Below are 14,493 nucleotides of genomic sequence, written 5' to 3' on the forward strand. Positions count from 1 at the left end.
CTGCCTTTCCAAACCATCTGAATCATTTTTAATTCCATGATAATGATATTTACAAGTAATGGCTGTTTACAACCCTCTGCTGAAGGCTGTAGCAGGGTTGTATTTCTTTTTATAATTTATTTCTACTAGTTCTACTACTCAGGAAAGAGTGTATACCCTCACACAAAAACACATGTATACACACTTCAATGTGGAACTCTAGTGGTATTTGAGTCATTTAATACTTTTTTTAGACAACAAGAAATATTCATTTATTCTAACTTACATAAGTGAAAATATAGTCTCTGGCTTTTCAGTGTTTTTGTCTTTCAGGTATTCTGAAACCACATGTTAAGCTTGCATTATGATTATACATTATTGACTGTCTAGGTTTATTATAAAGCATAGACTGTAAACATATATATATTTAGACTCCAGGTCCAGGAGTGAAGCCAATGCGGAAGCACCTGAAACCTGTATTCTGTCAAATGACCAGCAGAGGGCGACTCCACTGGTTACAAAACACAATTGCCAAGTTTCAAGTGTTCTCCAAGACAGCATGATGTTCATTTAGTAAATAATGGTCCCATTTCAAATAAAATAGGGACATGGATACAGTGTGATTGACAGCTACCACTGTCCAATGGGTGCAGATCACAGGTGTTGGTGGGTGTGCACTGTCCTCGAGCTCTCAGTCTTGTGGTACTGATTATGAATTTAGTCCATGTGTTACGTTTTACTTCAGTAATGTGACATGGCAGAGACAATACATCACTGGGTAGTGCATCTTGTAAAGCAGCTAATGAAGACATTTGGAAGTCTTTCAATTAAAATGCAAGGAAATGGTCATTTGTAATAGTTGATTTGTTGATGACATTCGATAATTTGTTGCAGGCTCATTATCTTTATTTTCGAAAAGAGATATGTCTGTATCACATGATGTAACAACACTGCCCACATACTTCCGTCCGTTCTTTTTCGCTGGCACGGTTGTTAGGGTTGGCACAGAGTAGAGTTTGTAGTAACAACAAACATGGTGTCGGTGGAAGAGGTTGTGATACTGTACCTTTTAGAAAGTCCCTGTGACAAAGTGAGTGTAGTTTCTTACCAACTTGCAAAGTCTCTACTCAAAGAGTCCCATCATTATTAAAATTTGTTGTACATGTCCTATCATTGATTCACATCCCTTTTTCACTACACTGCCACCCCAAGATTTCCGATGGTGCTGCACCATTCCGCCCATATCAATCAATCAGTCAAACAATCACATTTTTTTGTATAGCCCATATTCACAAATCACAATTTGTCTCCTAGGGCTTTAACAAGTTGTGTCATCCTCTGCCCTTAATTATTTACAAGAGGAAGGAAAAACAGACAATATAACCGTTTAAAAGAATGTAGAAACCTCAGAGATAACCACATGTGAGGGATCCCTCCCCCGGACGGACAGAAGGGCAATAGATGCCACGTGTAATGGAGCCCATCAGAAAGATAAGGGTATTTGCAACATTGATTGGAAATGCTGCAAATACGTTTAGGCTTTTAGAAGACGTGCATAGATAGAGACGCAATGAAGGCAGACTAAAGACAGGAAGCTCCATCGAGCATAAATGAGCCCTTAAACACGTTTTACGGTGGAAACAATGCTGTCAATAAAAATGTTTTATTTCAATCGTTTTCACCAAGTGTTTTTATGCCGCTGTTTGTGCTCATATCCTTGAGTCTGTGCACCTTTTATAAAGTAGAAAATAAATATCTACCAAACACCAGGTGCAGTTTTTCTGTGTGTGTTTTCATAACAGAGTTAACAGCATGTATTAATCACTGTTGTTATCTCACTCTGTTGAGAGCAACTTTCAGTACATGGTTTATTTCCCACGCTCAGGTTTTGATTGGATCTTAGGCTGCTGCTCACCAAGTTGATGAATTTATCTGTACCTCAAAGGCCTCCACGTCAAGATATGATGTCCTTTGAGACTGGTATCCTAAAATAAATGGATCAGGTAGCAGGAAATGGCCTCTCACAGACTGTTTGAAGAGAAGTTTGCATTTATTACACAGGAGAACACCAAGGCGGGAGGATGACAAGATAATTAAATATTTCCACATTATTGCCTCTTCCTCTCTCCTATAATAAAACATTATACAGACTGCAATACTGGGTCTGGTGTTTTGCAATATCATCCTCTTTCCATGTTATGATTGAACCAGACCACCACAGCATTGACTATGATTTTGAAGGTGAAAAAAAGTGAGCATAGATTATTTTGTATCTGCTGGTAACATGGCCCATGTCAACAATGATTTACAAACCCCCCCGCGGCAAAAGCAAGTGATTTTTCAATACACAGAAAAAATAAATGAGGGCGTTTGATTTGAATAATGACGACTGGAGCTGAGCGCTCTGACAAGCACATCAACACAGGGCTGGAAATAGTTCGCTTTGTTTTGTAGCTATTTCAAGCAAAATCACTGTTTCAGTGCTCTACGCCTGTAGCAACACTCTGCCTTAAATACAATAAACTGTCTCTTTTTAGGTCATGACACTTTTTTATTTCAGAACAGTATTAACTGTTGTAAGAATATACTGCAATACTGCAGAAACTGTCTTGAATACTAAAAGAGAATTGGTAGATTGTGGTTCAGGAAGTTGAGTTGGGTCGTACACCAATCAGAAGGTCCCCCATTCAGCGTATGTGTCCTTGGTCAATACATGGAACCCTTAATAGCCCCTGGTGGCTGATTGATGTATGACAGACAAGTGCTACACATACAAGCTGTGTATAAATGTGCGGGTGAATTACAAAGCTGTACTGTAAAGCACCTTGAGTGGTCATCGAGACAAGAAAAGTGCTGTATTAAACAGTTAAACCACAACAAGAACGTTTCTTAACCAACGTGTCACCATTGAAAAAGGCCAGCATGATTTTAATCTAGTTTCACTTAATTTTATTTTAATACGACACCTCTATTGTTAAGGTTTGGTTTAGACACACAACAACTATGAAGATTTATTGCAGTTACTGCTATGAATTAAAATGTGGTTGTTTTTCTCTGTGACTGTCTTGTGTGACAGTACCACACGGTTCATTGAACTGTGCAACATCAGAGTATTTAATGAGTGGCACCTTTCCATGTTGTGATTGTCAATAAAGGAATACTGTCACAAGAAGAAAACACCTTATCTCAGATCTGTTGTGAATTAATGTCTCGCAAAAATCTTACAGTCACCCTCTGGCTGTCTTTATACCATCTAACAAAAGTTTTACTATTATTAAACCCAAACTTTCATGATAAGTGACAAAGGACAAAAGAGAGACTTGTTTCAGCGAATGTAAGAGGTCCTCAGGATGTTCCTTGATGAGCTCCTTCTCCATAAAAACCCTGAAGGACTTTAAAGAGAAACAGTTAAGTGCTGTTCAAAAAAAGGGTCATTACAGATCGTGCATCTTTGGAATTCAGAGCAGCATTATTCATTATCCAGTCTATTTCAACTGTGTAATCCTCCTTTATCTCAGTGAACCAGTACCTGCCCTGGAGAGAGTAGGATGAGCAGCAGAGCAGAAGGGTGGAGGTGGTGGTGGGGGGTTAAATGTCTGACACACACACATTGAAACACAAACAACCACAGAGACAAATTCCATATACACACCAAGTACACAAAGAAGCACAAAAAAAATCATGACTGTACACAAAAAACCCCTCTGTTTTCCATCTTCTGTCCTGTCATATCTCCGCCCCACACATGCACACGCCTTTCTTTCCCTCCCTCTCACTCTCCCTTGTTCCATCTGCCAAAAGTGCAATAATAAATGTCAGCGTCGCTCTGTAATCACAATAATCTAAAAAACGCCAGTTACGCAGAAAATAAAGGCAGAAAGGATGAAGTATAAGGCAACAACAACAGTGAGGAAGTTAAACAAATAAACCGTCCGGCCCAGCTTTTGCTTATCAGGTGCAAACATGTTCCCTTTTACAGAGAAAAGCCAAGGAGTTCTGCATCTATAAAGCAGCAACCTTAAGCAAGCTCCCTCATCTTTATCAACACACAGATACACAACGACTTTTCATCAAGTGTCCAGCCCCGTCTTTCTCAGCTTGACAATATTAAATCCTCTGGAAAAAGCTGCAGTATCACACATTCCTCCTAGACTACTTAAACTAGAAGATGTTGCTCTAACTGTTTCCTTTTTAAAAACACAGGGAGATAACACTTGGGTTCAAGCAGAAATTTTAAAGCAGAGTATGACTTGTTGTGAGAAAGCGACATGCCCTAATAGGATTTCCAGCTTATTGTTTGGGTAATGCTAATGCTTGTCTGGGAAAGGATTGACTGGTTTATCCGGGCTTTACATGCTGTACCCTTAAATCCAGTCAGTCTGCAAAGTCTATTCTAATGCCCTAACACAGGCTCTGCAAGCTCTTTAATCCTTGATAATTCATTGGATTCAGAACACTTCTGAACAACAGTTTTAATCAATTATGTTTGTCCAAGTTCACTGAATATTTAAAGCTGCTCTAATCAATATTTTCTATGCCCCTGCACATGTTTTTCGGGTCGTCCGTCCCATTCACGTGAACATGATATCTCAAGAATGCCTTCAGGGAATTTTGGCACAGACATTCACTTGGACTCAGGGTTGAACTGATAAGAAGTTGGTAGCCAAAGATCAAGGTCACGGTGGCCTCACAAAGTATGTAGTGTTTCTCTTGAACTTGATATCTTAAGATCAGCTTGAGGGAATTTCTTCAAATATAGTACAAGCATCATTCGGACTCAAATATGAATTGATTAGAATCTGGTGGCCTTCAGGGCAAAGGTCAATGTCAGAGTGATCTTATTTTCCGGTGAATCTGATATTTTAATATTACGAGTAGGGAATTTCATTACATCCGGCACAATTCACTTGGAATTATGGATGAACCGATTACTGATCACTGATTAACTGATAACTGACCAGATTTTGGTCGTCAAAAGGTCATGGTGTCCTCAAAAAATGTTTTTTGGACCTTTTGAAGTATTTTGATTTCATGATTTCACAGTGACTTTATATGAATCTGGTAAAACACATGTAGAACTATGCAGATAGAACCTGCCCTGCTTGGCAGAGGCGTACAATCGCAGTGCGGTAATTCTTGTTATTCTGATAATGAAAAATAATCACCAATACAGCTTTATTGTTTTGGCTTAGTCTCTCTACTCTTAAAGTCAAAGCAGCTAGTTTATATATATCTATTGGCAATCTTCAAATGATTCGTATCACTAACCTCTGTACAACCAAAGCTATAATGTTTTTTGTAAGTTAATAAACCATTAAAATGACAATGAAATTGTGTTATAAAATAAATAGAAAGATGTGTTTATTCCACCTAATTTTGCTAATGACAAAATAACGTCCTTGGCCGGGGTTGGTAATATGAAGAAGAGTGTAATGATACAGTGCCTTGCATAAGTATTCACCCCCTTTGGACTTTTCTACATTTTGTCATGGTATAACCACAGATTAAAATTTATTTCATCATGAGTTTATGTAATGGACCAACACAAAATAGTGCATCATTTGGAAGTGGGGGGAATTATTACATGGATTTCACAATTATTTACAAATAAAAATCTGAAAAGTGTTGAGTGCATATGTATTCACCCCCTTTACTGTGAAACCCCTAACAAAGATCTGGTGCGACCAATTGCATTCACAAGTCACATTTGCAAGTCACATAATTTGTAAATAGGGTCCACCTGTCTGTAAATTAATCTCAGTATAAATACACCTGTTCTGTGACGGACTCAGAGTTTGTTGGAGATCATTACTGAACAAACAGCATCATGAAGACCAAGGAGCTCACCAAACAGGTCAGGGATAAAGTTGTGGAGAAATATGAAGCAGGGTTAGGTTATAAAAAAATATCCAGAGCTTTGAACATCTCTCTGAGCACCATAAAATCCATCATAAGAAAATGGAAAGAATATGGCACAACCGCAAACCTACCAAGAGGAGGCCGTCCACCCAAACTGAAGAGTCGGACAAGGAGAAAATTAATCAGAGAAGCAACCAGGAGGCCCATGGTTACTCTGGAGGAGTTGCAGAGATCCACAGCTGAGGTGGGAGAATCTGTCCACAGGACAACTATTAGTCGTCTACTCCACAAATCTGGCCTTTATGGAAGAGTGGCAAGAAGAAAGCCATTGTTGAAAGGGATCCATAAAAAATCCCGTTTGGAGTTTGCCAGAAGCCATGTGGGAGACACAGCAAACATGTGGAAGAAGGTGCTCTGGTCAGATGAGACCAAAATTGAACTTTTTGGCCTCAATGCAAAACGCTATGTGTGGCGAAAACCCAACACTGCCCATCACCCTGAGCACACCATCCCAACAGTGAAACATGGTGGTGGTAGCATCATGCTGTGGGGATGCTTCTCTTCAGCAGGTACAGGGAAACTGGTCAGAATAGAGGGAAAGATGGATGGAGCCAAATACAGGGAAATCCTTGAAGAAAATCTGATGCAGTCTGCAAAAGACTTGAGACTGGGGCGGAGGTTCATCTTCCAGCAGGACAATGACCCTAAACATACAGCCAGAGCTACAAAGGAATGGTTTGGATTAAAGAATGTTAATGTCTTAAAATGGCCCAGTCAAAGCCCAGACCTCAATCCAATAGAGAATCTATGGCAAGACTTGAAGATTGCGGTTCACAGACGGTCTCCATCCAATCTGACTGAGCTTCATCTTTTTTGCCAAGAAGAATGGACAAACCTTTCCATCTCTAGATGTGCAAAGCTGGTAGAGACATACCCCAAAAGACTTGCAGCTGTAATTGCAGCGAAAGGGGGTTCTACCAAGTATTGACACAGGGGGGTGAATACTTATGCACCCAACAGATGTCAACTTTTTTGTTCTCATTATTGTTTGTGTCACAATAAAATTTATTTTGCACCTCCAAAGTACTATGCATGTTTTGTTGATCAAACGGGAAAAAGTTTATTTAAGTCTATTTGAATTCCAGTTAGTAACAGTACATAATGGGAAAAAGTCCAAGGGGGGTGAATACTTATGCAAGGCACTGTATGTATGATGATAATATTGTGTGATCAAGTATCCATGATCATGAAAAACAAAACATCCCCCAGTGATTACATGCTCAATACCCACAGCATGTATGAGGACTGCTGCAAAGGAGAAGAAAAGAAGAGAAAGAATCCTTCTCTCCATAGGCAGTGGAGGACCATTAAACTCAACAGCACCTCATTAAAATTAGCAGGGAGGGAATATAATGATACAAATCTCCATTCATATTCGTTCACCAGGAATGATATCCCCAGAGAACCCTCTGAAAAAAGTACAGGTTCAAGGAGTGTTGGAGCCTTCTCCTGAGATGGAAAGAGAAGACAAGTGGAACAGACACGTCTTAAAGTGGCCAAGTCAAACTCTCTGTGGCTGGCTGCCCACAAATCTAAATCTTTACTAAAAGTTGTGACAGGCCAAAGGAAGGAAGAGAAGGAGAGAGACCTCTCACGGGTCCCTGGCTATACAAACCATCAGCGAGATGGGGAATAGTCAGTGTGAGGAGCAGTAAGACATTGATACTAATATGGGAAGAGAAGGATGACAAAAAGGGAAATGGGAGGGGGGAAAAGGAGCACACGGTTAAATATTTTAAGACTCGATTGACAGAGCAAAATCACAAAGGTCAAGCCAGAGCAGAACACGAGGGAACGAGAGAGGAGGGTGAGAAAGGGAGGAAGAAAGATGAAGTTTTGAAAGGGAAGCTGGGCGTGGGGTGCATTTATAATAAGATGAGTAAAAAAAAAAAAGAGGGAAAGAGAGAGGGTTGCAGAGGGTGACAAATCCAGGATTAGTTTATCTTATTGCCAAATACAGGGTGTGAGCCATGTCTGTGCCAAACCACTGAGGATGAAATGATGAGAGAAGAGGAGAGGAAATGTCTTTCAAGCCAACAGATTCAGCGAGACTGGCTGCGATGTAACAAGACTAAGTAAACTCACCTGGGATAAGTGCGTCAAAATTGGTTTTCAGCCTTTAGTCACTTCTCACATATTCGTTTAGCCAAAACACAAACCTCATGCAGAAATCCTCAGCTTTCATTTTGATTTATTCTCTGAGCTGAAAACCTCCACATTTTCTTTCTTTCAAAACACTTCCGTCTCCTCAGTGGATTTAACCTTGGAGCAGGAAGACAGTTCTCCAGAGAATTCAGCTGCTCTGTTACAGTTCATTCAAATGGCAGACACGCTTTTTCCCCAAGGTGACTTAAGTACATGTAAGTGCATTCAAACTTAATAAGAACAAGAGCTCGGAGTCTCGAATCGGAAGGTGAACATTGATGCCTCAAGCTAGAAGCTAACCTCAGAATGGCCACATGCTTTTAATGATGTTGTCAATATGCTGGTTATAGCAGGTATAATGTTCAAACATTTAAAGATAAAAGATGTCATCACTGTCTTTCACTATCCAGATATGAAGTCAAAATATAAAAAAATAAAACACTTAGTCAGTGATGGAGCAGCGATGGTAATGTTGTGTGGATATACACGCTTGAGTTGGTCTCAGCAAACTTACTGGATTTATTTGATGTTAACTCTGACTTTAGTTTGAGTAATGTCGCGTCCACTAATATGGAGGAGGAACGGTTAATAACCTATAGTACAGCCAGCCACCAGGGTGCGCTTGAGACACTTTGGCTTCACTTTCCACACCCGGACTCTACGTTCACTTTTATATCCAGCCACTGGAAACCAACCTGGACCAGTCTATGTTGTAGATATTTCAGTTGCTGCATTAAAAGTCGTTAAGATTGAGATTGAGATTTTGGCCTATAAGGGTCTGTCCAAAATTTCATGTTGATCCCTCCAACACCTGATACTGAGGTCTGGACAGAATGACCAGCCAACCAACATTTATCCCCAAACAATATCATCTCTTGCTTGGCTAAAATAATTTCTCCTGGAAACAAGTCAGTGATTATCTTTTTAACCACATCTTAATGCGAAAGAAAGATTCAATCTCAAACAAAGAGAGTCGAATGGAAAATAATTCCATTAACAACAGGGGACCTCTTGGATGTGCAATTCCAACCCGTCAGGGCAAACATCACTAGTTAATTCCTGCCGGTATTTTTTTTAAGTTAATGATAAACCAGGAAACTAATTTGCGTCTTATATCAAATGCCTCCAACACATTTCACATGGTGCCTTTATCTTTTATTTTATCTAAATCATGGGCTGTGTTGGCTTCTTATTAAGAACAAATTCAAGTCCATTTCCTCCAGACTGCTGAGCTAACATGGCAGAGTGCTCCTGCTGTTTAAGGAGCTCACATAAGAAGTGTGTGTGTGTGTGTGTGTGTGTATATAACTACAAGGTGAGAAAGTATTGCCAGATAGATTTAAGAGCAACAGGAAGGTATGTGGGATTTTGAGGACGATAGACTGTGATCACTTATAAGAGCAGAAGAACACATCTTCTATTTCTACAGATTAAACATTGGATGAATTGGTTATTTCTCCCATTAAACATTTTAGAAATGAGGCCATTTACACAGCACATGTGTGGTACTGATAACATGGATGATTGCTCCATTACATTCAGATAATCCACAAGAGATGAAACGATAAAAATGGATAGACAATCTGACCAATCAGCGTTCTGCTGTGGGCGTCAAGGACAGTTTGTCCTCCCCTGTCTTACATTTGCATGATAGACCGAAGGTTGATTGGATGACATCACAAAGTATTACTTTGGATGAGCTTGGCCTTTTCCAAACATTTTTCTCCAAAGCTTTCCCAGGTGGTTACAACACATGGCGTGTAAACAGCCATCTGCCACCTCAGGTTACAGTAACATTATATTTTTACGAGCACTGAAGCGACAAGGAATCCATTAATAGAACAAAACTCTCTTTTATGGCAGACATTACCGTCCTCACAGTGTGAGAGACCAGGTATTCATTGATATTGTTTCTCTCTTGTTTCCGTGCAGTCTATGTATTTCAACCAGTCTTCTTAAGCAAGTTGGGGTGCGTTCAAATAGTCAATTAAGCTCTTAACTTATCTCATTATAGGTATATGGAATATGATGAAAAAGTGGGAAATCAGCCTTTGTAGAACTATGGGCTCCATTGTAGTTACAGATTTTTTTTATACCAGATTAGCTTCCTGTGCCTTTCTCAGTCTCTAGCGTTCCTCCATCTCACCAACATGTGACCATAAAAATCAATACAGCTGTCTACACTGTGAAAAGTTAGTCTGCAGAAAATCTATTGTGTTTATTGTGTATGAATGACCTCTTTGGAACCAGGTTCTCAAATTTGAAGATACAAGTGGTTTTGTTTTGCAAAACAATAATATATAGAATATCTTGGGTTTTTGTACATTTGACGATTTTGTATGAGCACTTTCAGAAAATCATCTGCAGGTAAATTGGTAGTAAAATGTAATAGCCTAAATTTTTCAGTTGACAAGACTTGATGCAGTTGTTGACAGATCTCTTGGTGCCGGGTTTTAATGACATTGGAGTCATTTACATATTGTCTCCATCCTCCATCTCAGTTTGTTTTCTTCTTTCTTTGTCAACGTAATTGAAGACATGGTTGTCTGATTGAATTCATTTTTCCAAAATTGTTAATGGGCAAAACCAATCAATAGTCTGCTTCTTTGTCTGCAGTGTGAGCAGCCACGTCGTGATTGGTCAATTCATCTGTACAGTTAAGCAGCTTTCTTAAACAAAAATCTTTAAAAAAGGAATGACCTGACTGCTCCCCAAAACTAAAGCCAAAACAGCAAGATTGCCCCCTGGTGGCTGGCTGCAGCATAGGTCTTAAACCCTGCCTTTTCATGTTCTCAAATACTGTTTCTGTCATTTTAGGTAGTTCTTCACAGTGACGTTTGTCCAAGTGTTTGTCGGGATTGATCGAGCGCCTGTAGTGGCAGGACCTCGCTACCATTTCTTTATCCTCCGATTGCTACTACACAGACTCTGGCTCAGAAATTGCATTATTGCGTTATATATATATTCAAAGTCAGGTCAGACTGGCAGGTTGATTGACAGATAGCTTAGAGCTTGATGAATATAATGGCTGCTGTTGAATATTGATGGTGGTTTGTCAACAGCTCAACACTGTCTGCAGGTATTTGTGTATTTATAATTTGCTTGTGTGCTTGTGTGTATCATCCTAATGGGATTTAATAACTGTCAAGTATTTTGGTGTTGTAATAATTAATATGTCCAGCTGTTGTTTGTCATTTGTTGTTGTCATCCTCTTTCACTGTCATTCTTATCAGCTAGTAGACACTCACAGACACACATGAGTCTTTGGTTTCAGCTTTTAAAAACTGAATTCCTATATAGCTTGCCTCATTCATTTTTAGGGAAAGAGGAAAAAATAAACACTAAAAGTAAAGTGGCTCTAGAATGTCTCATTATCAATGTTGAAATGTTTTATATTCATCAGTCCACTGTCAATCAAATCTGCTCAATCACCACAATGCAGTAATAGGACACATTTCTTTTTACAAGGTGTCTATATGCTGGGTCACAATCATTCTCATTGAACACATTTGTTTTCTGTCTGACTGGAGGACTCTTATGTAGATGTTCTTCCAAAAAACGACCCTCAGAGACTGTGGTCCCCTCGTGTAACAGATGGCCATTATAAAACTGAGATCAAAGAGATGATCCCGTGAACTCAGACTCGGTAAACTGTTACGTCATCTTCTTTGAAACTAATCAAACTCCTTGTTGCACTTCGCTAGACTTCCCTCTCCTCTGGTCTCTCTCATGCCATCACTTTGGTTATTGAGCAGCTCTGACGGACCTCATCAAAAAGCGGATCGAAACAAGAGAGTTCGGGAAGGGGAGAGTGAGACGCACCGAGAAAGAGAGTGAGGAAGAGAAGAGGTCAGGAGGGACAATCAGAGAAATGGAGAGGAGAGAAGAGGAGGGGGGATGAGATGCAATCAGCGTCTCAGGTTATTGAAAAAGCATTAGCAGGGCGGCCATGCAGATTATTGTTTATGTGCAAAGAACGGAGTGTGTGTGTTTGTCGGCCACACTTTCAGTTCGAGCTTTACATCTTCAGAGTTTGGGCTCGTCTATGCCTGGCTGTGTGTCCTTCCGTCCCGATCTCGTGAACATGATATCTCTCGTTCACCTTGAGGGAATATCTTTAGATTTTACTCAAAATATTCACAACTAGTTCGATTCTGTTGGTCAAATGTCAAGGTCTCCATGACCATCGTTATAATTTTATGGGATGACATTCAGGCGTGGGCATTAACTGATGGTAGAGAGCTGCAGTGCTCTGTGAACAGCAGAAACAAAGAGATTTGTCATTTGTCCACTGGCGCAACACATGAAGGATCCCACTAGGATTTGTCTCAGTAATCGTGTGGAGAGAGCTTCAGGAGCAGTTAGTAACACAACCTGCCTGAGTATTAAAGCAACCAAAGCTTGTGTCACAGCCCAGTTTGTTGTTCGACGGCGTGACCTCAACAGTTACACCACATTTGAAACACTGTTGCATCTCAGGAGTCGTACGAAAACCACATTAGGAAAGAAGTGATTTTTTTTGTCAATTCTTTGATTTCTCCATGGAAACTGCTTCACATATTTCCAACTGCTCGCCTCTGATAGATTTCACATCAACGCCAAAACACTCTGCAGGATGTCGTGGACTCACAGTTATATAAACACCCGGCCTACACACAGTGCTGCGAACATCTCCACTCTGGTGTAAAGTGGAACATTAGTAACACCCCGTGTCACTGTAACACAGCTGGCTCCGATCCCTGTGAGCGCTGCACCTATCAGACATGAACAAAGTCGTTCAGCTGTGGTTTTTGCATTAACGGATCACACCAACTGAATTTTACAACAAACCTTCGGTGACTTGTATGAGTTGAAAGCCTGGAAACATCGGCTCTGGTGGAGCCTCATTTAATGTGTAATTACATTCAAGTTTAATGTCCAAATAACAACATATTGCTTTTTGCTTGTTTTATGTCTGAGTTTATGTCTTAGTTTATTAAAAAACGAATAGAGTCTCAGTTAGATCCCCTTAATTTCCTGAGTGAAGAGTTAGGACAGGTGATCCAACCACGTTTGTGGTCTGACAATCATTGATATTTACGATTGGAGTTCAGGGAGGCTCGGACTCAATTGGTAGCATTACGATTATTTTGTAAACCCCTCACTCTTCTGAATTATTTGGGCGGATAATTGGCTTCGCCTTGCCTCCAGTCGGGAGCGTGCACCCTCACGATTGTTGAAGGGGTAAATCCTCTAGTGTGCAGCAGCCCTAAGTTAAAAAAATAATTGTTTAAGACGCTACTGATTCTGCAAGTCTCCGAAGCTCAGGCAGGGAGTTCTGAAGTGAAAATAGGAATAATGGAGAGCCAAATGGAAGTATCTCAGATATGTGCTCCATTTGAAAGGTAAATTAACTATAACTCACAATATCCCCCATGCAATATGGATGAAATGCATTAAGAATGAGGCAAAGTATGCTTTTGTGAATTCTTACGCTGTCGAGGCTGCCAGCACCAAAGATGTGATCGGTATGTAAAAACAACTTCTGGAGCAGATGATGAGGCGTTAAGTAGAGTGGCCAAATAAATTAGGAGGATGCCATTAGCTCACATTCACTCACTCACACACAAACCATATGCTGAGCCAATTGTGAAACTGGTTTCCTGCAGGGTTTCTCCAGCCTGTGATGAAAGTCTCAGTTATAAAGTGTGATCAACATCAACCAGGCCAGTAATACAGAATAATATTCAACATGCTTGTATCAGTGCTCACTCCTTCGTGTGGAGCAGCTTTCTACCATTATTGGACAGGTCTACTTGTGGGTAGATTCCAGTTCTTTTGCTGCACCTGCTACAGTTTCTGCTTTCTCAATAAAAACATGCCATAATAATGGTGCCAGATTTACAGGGGTGATATAATTACTATTCTAAGCTATGTATTAGGGGTTCGGCCAATGCTTTAAATTTCAGATTTAACAGTGCGATTTCCTCTCCCAGTTCTTAAAAGTGCTGTTGAATCTGCTTATTCAGTCAGAGAGATCCCCCAAGGTCTTCATTTAGTGCCCCATAGAGACCTCAAACACAACACTGAATACCAAATACCATGGTCTCATCAAAGAAGGAACATTGGTGTGTGTGTGCTCCTTTTTGACATTGTCATGCAGAACTGCTACCGCAATGTCCCCCAACGCGCAAATGTAAAAGGAGCCCATGGGGTCATCATCACAGAGACACAGCACAGCAGTAGCATCCCAGCAAGCATGTGGTGGACAGAGATGTGTGTTGGATTTTGAACGCTACTCAACGTGATAGAGAATTTTAAAATGCATTGAAAAATTACTTTTCAACTTTCACCAGTTGGAAACCGGCCTCCCGGACACATATATGCCTGTAGCCTCGCGGATCACGTTGCATTGCCGTGCAGATATCCCCACTGGGTGCTGACCAAGGCGGTGTACTCATCCATCTTGTT

The 14,493-nt window shown here is 40.3% G+C and overlaps 1 protein-coding gene across 1 annotated transcript in view; it reads left to right on the forward strand.

Moving 5' to 3' along the window:
• Window positions 1–14,493, forward strand: part of LOC128427300 (ras-related protein Rab-26) — a 67,777-nt gene that overhangs the window by 13,837 nt on the left and 39,447 nt on the right.

This window comes from Pleuronectes platessa, chromosome 21 (genome assembly GCF_947347685.1).
Source record: "Pleuronectes platessa chromosome 21, fPlePla1.1, whole genome shotgun sequence".
In the NCBI taxonomy this organism is placed as follows: Eukaryota; Metazoa; Chordata; class Actinopteri; order Pleuronectiformes; family Pleuronectidae; genus Pleuronectes; species Pleuronectes platessa.